Source organism: Ranitomeya imitator, chromosome 6 (genome assembly GCF_032444005.1).
Source record: "Ranitomeya imitator isolate aRanImi1 chromosome 6, aRanImi1.pri, whole genome shotgun sequence".
NCBI lineage: Eukaryota > Metazoa > Chordata > Amphibia > Anura > Dendrobatidae > Ranitomeya > Ranitomeya imitator.
Window position 1 is genome coordinate 471,693,592 of NC_091287.1, and position 10,397 is coordinate 471,703,988.

Here is a 10,397-nt window from a genome sequence, read left to right on the forward strand (position 1 = left end):
AGATAGTTACCCAAGTAGGCGGAAGGAGATATATGAAGCTGCCAGCAGACGCGGTGTCCACCGCTCGTCTGTTATAGGAAGCGGAGAAGCCGCTGTTATGTGGGCGGGGGGCGGGACTAGGCACCGCTAAACGGCCAATCAGCGGCCGCGGGGCTAACCGGAAGTGATGCAGCGTGAAGTGAAGTAGAGAGTGCGCCGGACGCCCGACCTAGACGCAATATCGTCATGGAAACACAGCGGTATACACAAGGGGGCCCGGAGAGAGCATAACAAAGTACAAATCCGAAAAGACACATGCGTAGGGGGACAAAAGGGGAAGGTCCTAGAGAAGAGGGCTCCAGATAGTCACAGAGGGTAGTCAGGTACAGGAGTATCGTGGAACTGAAGTGCCTAAACGGAGATTCTGTGACCGGTGAGAAGTCTCCATGGTGATGGTGCTCCTATATAGCCAGGTGATAGACTTAGTCAAGGTGCGTATAGCAGACAATATCCAGTGTATACGGATGGTAAGACAAGACCTCAATATAGACGACTCTAGGGGAGAAAGAGAAAGAGTCAATCAACAGGATACAGTATATATATATACATATACTAGCGCATGGTACAATGTTATGAAATTAATAGTAATAATGCAGTCTGTAAAATCCTGTGGAAAAAACAGCAACAACCCGATAGAGCGTTATATAGACATACTATTGATCAGGGACAGGCTTAAAATGATGTGCTTATATCTGTATCAGAGAAAAGAGGCCAAGTCATAATCCCTGTTGAGTCCCAAGGGATGGAGAGTTTCTAACGTATGAATCCAGTACGCCTCCCTCCGTTTGAGACGGGCAACCCGATCACCACCACGACGAATGGGGGGAACGTGTTCAATGACTTGAAATTGTAACTGGGAGATATTATGGCCGCAATTATTGAAATGGAAAGGAATGGGTAGCAATAAATTCTTGCAACGGATCGTGGAATTGTGTTTAGACACACGGTCCCGTACAGCCTGCGTGGTCTCACCGATGTATAAGAGGCCACAAGGACATTTTATCAGGTATATAACCCAGGAAGAGGTACAGGTGAAATAACCTGGAATATTGTATTTTTTACCTGAGCGAGGGTGATGAAAGGAGGAGCCTTTCAGGACATTGTGGCATTGAGAGCAATTGAGGCAGGGAAATGTCCCTGTGCGTGGGCCCTGTAGATAACGTTGGCGTAGAGATGGTGTACTGGGTCCCAAATCTGCCCGTACCAATGAGTCCTTCAGATTAGGTGGGCGCTTGAAGCATGGGAGGAATGGATTTTGGAACTCAACTACATTGGGGTATGCTCTGGACAGAAGATGCCAGTTCTGGCGTATAGATCTATGGAGAATGTATGCGAAGGGGTGATAAGAATGAACAAAAGGAATACGGTTAAGAGCTCTATTGTGACGCGGAGGTGACGGAGCAGCGGCTTTTTCTAAGATAGATGGCGGATAGCCCCGTTGGGCAAATTTCGAGGCCATTTCCTGCAGGCGGACTGGTCTGAGCTCTGTGTTAGATACAATCTTTTTAACCCGTTGAAATTGGGATTTGGGCACCGAGTATTTAGTGGCTGGAGGGTGGAAGCTTGTGTAGTGTAACAAGCTGTTACGGTCGGTGCTTTTAGTGTATAAGTCGGTGGTGATAGAGCCATCAGATTGGAGTATGACCATGGTATCCAAAAAGTTAATTTGGGAGGTGTTATGCGACATGGTGAAAGAGATACCTGGCCAGGCCGTGTTGAGCCAGTCGAAGAAAGACGCGAGGGCTTCCAATGAGCCCCCCCATATGCAGAAAATATCGTCAATATAACGTTTCCAGACGATAACGTTGTCACAGAAAAGAGGATGAGAGTAGATCAAGCTTTCCTCGAAGTCGGCCATGTAGCAGTTAGCATATGGGGGTGCTACGTTGGAGCCCATCGCGGTGCCGCGGATTTGTAGATAGAAGTCATCCTGAAATAAAAAGTAGTTACGGGTAAGAATAATAGTAAGTAGATCAATACACAGATTAATTTGGTCTGGTGAAAAATCAGAATGAGTCAGGAGTTTGTGAACTGCATTGATACCATCCACATGAGGGATAGAGGTATACAGATCCTTAACGTCCATAGTCACCAATAGGGAGTGTGGAGGGATGGGTCCCATGTCTTCAAGTATGTTAAGAAAGGATCCTGTGTCTAAGATAAAGGACCGGGATGACCTAATCAGAGGGGTGAGGATCTTTTCCAGGTAGATGGCCAGAGGGGAAAGGATTGAGTCAGTTGAAGCGACTATGGGTCTCCCTGGGGGTTTATTTAAATCCTTGTGGATCTTTGGGAGGATATAGAATACTGGCGTAATCGGGTGTGTGCTGGTAAGGAATTCTCGTGTTTTGGAATCTAGCACTCCCCGTTCTGTGTGTTTCAAGAGTGTCTCCGAAATAACCTCCCAGATGGTAGGTAAGGGGTCCCGTTGTAATTTTATATAGACCGTGGAATTGTCTAATTGGCGTTTAATTTCGTCGAGATAGTCTGACCTGTTCATAATTACAAGGGCGCCCCCTTTATCTGCCGGTTTGAAAATGAGGTTCTTATCATCTTGTAGACCCCGTAGGGCCTGCCGTTCAGTAGGAGCAAGGTTTGGGGGAAAGAAAAGTCTACCCCGTCTAATATCCTCGCATAGTGTATGGAAGGATTGTTTAATAAATCCAATAAAGGATTCCATGGCGTGTGAGCCCTGTGGAGGTCTGAAATGGCTCTTGGTGTAAAGGCCTAGACTCCGTGAGGAAAGGGGGTGGTCAGCTAGTGTCGTAGGGGGCTGAGTGGAAGGCAATTCAGGAGACGTAGAAAAGAAGGCCTTCAGTCTGAGTGTGCGAAAGAACCGTTGGAGGTCCATCTCTAAATCAAATGTGTGACATTGATATGACGGACAGAATGATAACCCTTTCTGTAGTACTTTGTATTCGGCTATACCCAGCAGTCTATCAGAGATATTGACTACCAATGGATTGGTACCTGTGACCTCGTAATCCTCCCTTGGGCCGAGTCTCCCCCTGTGTCCGTGGCCGCGCCTCGTGGTTTTCTTCGCTGGAAGCGTTGACGCTGGCCTAAAAAACGTGGTGGAAGTGTGGCGGGGGTACTCAAGTCCTGCTCGGAGCCTGATGTCGAATACTCGAGGGAGGTACGAGGAGTTTGGCGAGATGTGTTTCGACGTCCAGAAGAATTGTCCTGCCATCTGTACACCTGCTGACGCTCGTAATCCTCCGTATCTCTATTGAATTTCAGACGTTTTCTTTCTTCAGTCTCACGTCGGTGCTTCTCGATGTTTTTAGATATATGTTCTTTAAGGGCGGTGAGTTCTTCGGTGGATCCAGATGAGGATAGTTGAGCATCGATGGTTTTAATCGCTTCAGAGCTTGTGGAGATCGCCTTCTGTAGGTGCTCAATGGTCAGGGTGATAATATCGAAAGAACATTTATTAAGAATTTGTTCGTATCGAGTACAATATTCGGGAGAATCCCGAAACAGAGTGGGGCGTAGTGGGATACGTAAGCCCCTAGGGATCCGTTGTGCTCGAAGGTATTCAGATAGTGTAGCACAGTGCAGTTCGATATTAGTAAAGTGACGGAGCTCCCGTTCTAGATCTCTCCCCCTTGCCTCCCTTGGGGGAATTTTCAGGAAATCGCTATTAAAGGTGGAACGTGCCAGGATATTCGAAGTCTCCTCAGCATTGTAGGAGAATGTTGACATGACCCAACAGTGTGCACCACGTAGGGGAGAAGTATCAAACAAAATGACCGTATGCACTACTGGTGAGGTGGTGCTAAGGTTAGGTTCCCACACCTTGAATAGTATAATAAAAAGAACCTAGCACTCAACTGGATGCTTTTAGTGCGAATTTTATTGTAGTAGTACCCAAACGTTTCGGTCCTGAATAACGGACCTTCATCAGTAGACTACATGTGACAAAAAATAAATATATAAAAATCAACCAAATATGAAAAAAAGAAGTGATAATACAAAACAAAGTATATACATGAAATGTCTGATAAGGAAACAGCATCTACATAAATAATAGGTCAATAGTATAAATAGGGCATGCGCCGAGGAGAGGCACACCGAATATCAAGGCACATTTAAATTCCACTCCGACATTTATAAGAGATAGCCCGAGAACACGAAAAGGGGGAAAGAACCGTACATACCGTACTAGTGTGTAGAATGTGAGACCATACGGTCACAGGGCACTAAAGAAGCAGCGTCTAAGAGAGTCAAGGGAAACCCATAAGAATATTACCAGGGTCTCAAGAGATAGATAAGGGAATGTAGGACATACCTTAGGTTAATGCCGGATATGTGTAACAAGTACTGTGAAAAAATGTAATATATAATATAATATACTATAATGTAATCGGTCGGTAGTATACCAGTGTTTGGGAGAAAGGTCCCAGGTGGCGGTGAGGTTATAATTACCCAGATAGTTACCCAAGTAGGCGGAAGGAGATATATGAAGCTGCCAGCAGACGCGGTGTCCACCGCTCGTCTGTTATAGGAAGCGGAGAAGCCGCTGTTATGTGGGCGGGGGGTGGGACTAGGCACCGCTAAACGGCCAATCAGCGGCCGCTGATTGGCCGTTTAGCGGTGCCTAGTCCCGCCCCCCGCCCACATAACAGCGGCTTCTCCGCTTCCTATAACAGACGAGCGGTGGATACCGCGTCTGCTGGCAGCTTCATATATCTCCTTCCGCCTACTTGGGTAACTATCTGGGTAATTATAACCTCACCGCCACCTGGGACCTTTCTCCCAAACACTGGTATACTACCGGCCGATTACATTATAGTATATTATATTATATATTACATTTTTTCACAGTACTTGTTACACATATCCGGCATTAACCTAAGGTATGTCCTACATTCCCTTATCTATCTCTTGAGACCCTGGTAATATTCTTATGCGTTTCCCTTGACTCTCTTAGACGCTGCTTCTTTAGTGCCCTGTGACCGTATGGTCTCACATTCTACACACTAGTACGGTATGTACGGTTCTTTCCCCCTTTTCGTGTTCTCGGGCTATCTCTTATAAATGTCGGAGTGGAATTTAAATGTGCCTTGATATTCGGTGTGCCTCTCCTCGGCGCATGCCCTATTTATACTATTGACCTATTATTTATGTAGATGCTGTTTCCTTATCAGACATTTCATGTATATACTTTGTTTTGTATTATCACTTCTTTTTTTCATATTTGGTTGATTTTTATATATTTATTTTTTGTCACATGTAGTCTACTGATGAAGGTCCGTTATTCAGGACCGAAACGTTTGGGTACTACTACAATAAAATTCGCACTAAAAGCATCCAGTTGAGTGCTAGGTTCTTTTTATGGCCCTCATACTGTGTGGTGGGCTGTGGGGACCCTCATTCTGCCTGTGAGGACTGTGGGGGGCATTATTTTGTGTGTGTGGGCCCTCATACTGTGTGGTGTGCTGTGGGGACCCTCATTCTGCCTGTGAGGACTGTGGGGGGCATTATTTTGTGTTTGTGGGCCCTCATACTGTGTGGTTGGCTGTGGGGTCCCTCATTCTGCCTGTGAGGACTGTGGGAGACATTATTTTGTGTGTGTGGGCCCCCATACTGTGTGGTAGGCTGTGGGGACCCTCATTCTGCCTGTGAGGACTGTGGGGGGCATTATTTTGTGTGTGTGGGCCCTCATACTGTGTGGTGGGCTGTGGGGACCCTCATTCGGCTTGTGAGGACTGTGTGGGACATTATTTTGTGTATGGGTATGAAGGGACAGCGGACAGTAGCCATTACTGAGCTGCTACTCCATCACGCCCTGGCACTTAACAGAAACTTGTGGGTCATGGCAAGGTCTTAGTGTTGTGAGGACCTTTTGCCTGGGCCATTGGTAGCCTATGGTATTAGCTGTCCAGGATCACAAGTTCCACAGATTAATAAAGTAAACTTCCATGCAAACATGGGGTCTTTACTGAACTTGGTAAGGATTATTTACAGGTGGTAGCAGGTACACAGTCTTCTGAATGTTTTTTTCACAGTGTAACACATCTTCACCCCCAGTATCCTTCCACTGTAATATGCTCCAGGGCCGGTGTAGCACACTATTTTGCTCTACTTTATCACAGTCTATCTTGTCGCCACAGTACTCATCAGCAGATGTCTCTACCTGCTCAGCGGTTCCGCATCCTATCACTATGGACGCCCTGGTGCGGTGTTGGCTGTCAGTCAGCGTTTCTACAAAAGCTGGAGGCTCGAAAGATGGGTAGAGTCCATTTCCTCCCAGCAGCCGGACTGTCAGTGTGGCGGTCACACTGCTTTAGAACACTGTTAATGTGCATATTACCCCAATATCTGCAGCTTAATAGCATTTTGGGACTTGTCAGTTTCCCTTTAAGATATCAGTATAACTTACTAAGCATACATAATCTCTAATAGGCTTCAGTAGAGGTCTTCTACCGGTGGCTCTGCAACTGTTGTAAAACCCCAAGTCCCAGCATGACAGTTGGGGAGCCACAGGTTGGAGACCACTGGACTAGATGGTGGAAAATCACCATAATAACACAATGAATCATACTCTGACACTGCATAACATCAATATTTGAATACTAATATTCTTATAGCTGAAATGTTTACAGCTTTAAAAAAGAAAGCGAGAAAACCTCTCCAAAAGAGCATCTCGTTCAGAAGACCCCCCAAGGTACAGCAGATGCCGGGATTCATCATTGGTAATTTTTTTAAGTCACTTTTCTTTTTTTGTCTTGTGATATTCATTGACATTTTTTGTGCCAAATTCATCAAAATTGTGCACCTGGTTCATAAATTTTGTGAAAAGTCAAAAATTTTCTTTTTTTCTGTCTATAACTGTTTTTACGACTTTTCAACTAAAACAAAGTCGCATGTATTGTAAAATGATGCAAACATTTTTGATGTACATAAAATCACTCCAGGAACCAAAGGACTAAATTTGCAATTTTTTTTTCTTATTCAAAATTTTTATTGTTTTATAATACAATACACAACTAAAACAAACAGATCAACAGGTTCAAATGAACACACCATATGGCATAGTAACTACTGAAATAGAGAATTGTTTAGTTACACGAAAGCAAACAACTCCATACGGTATCAACAATATTTTGCAGAAGACAATTGCCAACCTGATAAACTAAATAACAAGAAGAAGAGAAAAGAGAAGAAATGTTTATAGGGACCATGAGGACAAATCACTAAGGCAGACAGAGTATATACTATGCTACCGGCGTATCAAATATTGTAAAAGGATAAGGTAGTAATTATCTTAGCATATTTTGGTACATCGATGAGGATAAGAAGGATTCCCAATGAAACCATTTTGCAGCCACTTTGCTAGCTGCCTCTTGTGTATGGGCTATCAGGGATTCCATCCGGTAATCTCTAGCCACCTCCCCAAACCATTCCTCTAGCGACGGCTGGTCTAAAGATTTCCAGTGTCATGGAATTACCACCTTAGTGGCCTGAAGAAGGTGCCTCAATAATGATTTCTTGAAAGCATTCTTAGGCATGAGAAACATAAATAGTAGAATTGCTTCCGGGCTTTTAGGGATTGACACCCCCCGTCATTTCTTTAATTGCTTTAGGAACACCCTACCAGAAGGCCTCCAAGGCCGGGCATGCCCACCATATATGCGACATTGAACCCCCATGGGCCCCAGATCGCCAGCCCAAGTTGGATACTTCTGGGAACCATTTATGTAAGACCAAAGGAACACAATACCATCTAGATACTATTTTATAACTAGGTTCCTGAGCTTTAGCGGTCTATATTAGATTTATGAGAGAGATGGAAACATTTATACCACTGTTCTCTTGTAAAGGTTTGATGGAGCTCCATTTCCCACGCCTTACAATAAGGGGGAAGCATATCCGGATCACTATCCAATAGAAGCTTATAGATATTGGAGATTGCATGCGCAGGATTAGTTTGAGCCATGCATAGGGATTCAAAAAAAAAAAAAGCAATGCCTCCTTTAAGCGGACTCAGATCTCATTATTGCATAACCTTTCAGTGCTTTATAAAGAAGTCATATACGGTACACAAAAGTAGAAAACAAAATCACTGATTCATTGTGTGTCATGAGAATGTGACTCGACCTGTAAGAACACCGGTCACTGCTGATGTCATCTTCAGTCACCAGTTCCGCCCGTCACCTATACACAGGAAGAATTGGGTATGTCTGAAAACTTTATCCCATGGGTGCTTGAAAATATTAAAACTCTCATGCTGAATGCAGATAAGAGCATGCTATCCTGGTTTTATTGAATATCATTAGTTTGTTTAACGACTCTTATAATGTAGATATGTAGATATATTAGATATATAAGATAGATAGATAGATAGATAACAAGAGATTGATAGATGATAGATAGATAGATAGATAGATAATAATAGATAGATAGGAGATAGATAATAGATAGATGATAGATAGATGATAGATAATAGATTGATCGATAACATAGATAGATAGATAGATAGATAGATAGATAGATAGATAGATAGATAGATAGATAGATAGATAGATAGCTAATATATAGATGCTAGACAGATGATAGATAGATGATAGATAGATAGATAGATAGATAGATAGATAGATAGATAGATAGATAGATAGATACCGTATTAGATATATGATAGATAGAATAGCTGTAATGTTCAAATCTAGTAATAATAATGCTAAAGGCTCCAGGCAATTGTGCCCAAACCAGCGATGTCGGTGGGAACTGACGACTCAAATCACAGACTGATCATATAAATTGCTAAAGGTATCTGATGTAACATTCCTTTCACAGATGGTGCCGATGGATTGGGGAGATGGAAGTTTAACACCCGTTCCTTTAGTTACCAAGGGAGAAAACTGTTGCCAGAGTTTTCTGGCAGCGGCTTTCTCCTCTCCCCCATTGGAAACACATGAGTACTCGACAGCATTTGTATGGTGGAATTGGGAGAATTACAAGTCTGGATAGGCAAACAGATCATTATGAAATTTCCAATTCCCTTCAGAACTGGATGATGAATGGCACACAACTCCTAGTACCTTTAAGGTAAGTGCGAGGCACCCAAGTGTCACGTCAGACCATTCGAAACTGTTTACATCAGCGTGGTCTGCGTGCTAGACAACTTGCAAGAATACCTGACCACACCACCAGCCACAGGCACATGGGCCAGGGAGCATCTAGGCTGGACAAGGTACCAGTGGGCCTCAGTGTTGTTCACTGAAAAAAGTTAATCCAGACTGAGCAGAAATGATGGCCACAACTGATGATGGAGAGGTCAGGTAGAGCGCAATGCATCAGCCACTGTTGTCATCAGATGAGCATTTGCTGGTGGTGGTGTTACTGTGTGGGAAGGTGTGTCTAGTCAATACAGAACTGCCCTACACTTTGTGAATGGTACAGTGAAAAGCCCCTACTACTTGAATAACATCATTATTCCAGCCATTGTGCCTCTGCATGAACAACCTAGCCTAATTTCATCTTCATGGATGACACTGCTGTAGCTCATTGAGGTCGCAACACTAGGGAACGACTGATGGAGATTGGGGTACCTCAAATGGAGTGGCCTGCACTTTCTCCAGACCTGAATTCCATAGGGAACCTATGGGATCAGCTGATTTGATATGTAGAGGCTCGTAACTCTGCACCCCAGAACCTCAATGACTTGAGGGACACCCTTCCAGAAGAGTGGGACGCCATGCGTCAGCAGAAAATAACTCAATTTCTTGCGACAAGTTATTCAGACATTGACATTTTTGGGGGTGTATAACCACCACTATTGTTGGCTCTTATTTTAATAAATCCAGTCATTGTGCCAATGCCCTTGTTTCAATAAATTGTTTGAGATGAGGAAATCACCATTGCATGCTTGTACTTTACCCCTTTACCCTCAAGGGTGGTTTGCACGTTAATGACCAGGCCAATTTTTACAATTCTGACCACTGTCCATTTATGAAGTTATAACTCTGGAACGCTTCAACGGATCCTGGTGATTCTGACACTGTTTTCTCATGACATATTGTACTTCATGATAGTGGTAAAATTTCTTTGATAATACCTGCGTTTATTTGTGAAAAAAATGGAAATTTGGCAAAAATTTAGAAAATTTTGCAATTTTCCAAATTTGAATTTTTATGCAATTAAATCACAGAGATATGTCGCACAAAATACTTAAAAAATAACATTTCCCACATGTCTACTTTACAAAAGCACAATTTTGGAACCAAATTTTTTTTTTATGGAGTTATAAGGGTTAAAAGTTGACCAGCAATTTCTCATTTTTACAACACCATTTTTTTTTAGGGACCACATCTCATGTGAAGTCATTTTGAGGGGTCTATATGATAGAAAATACC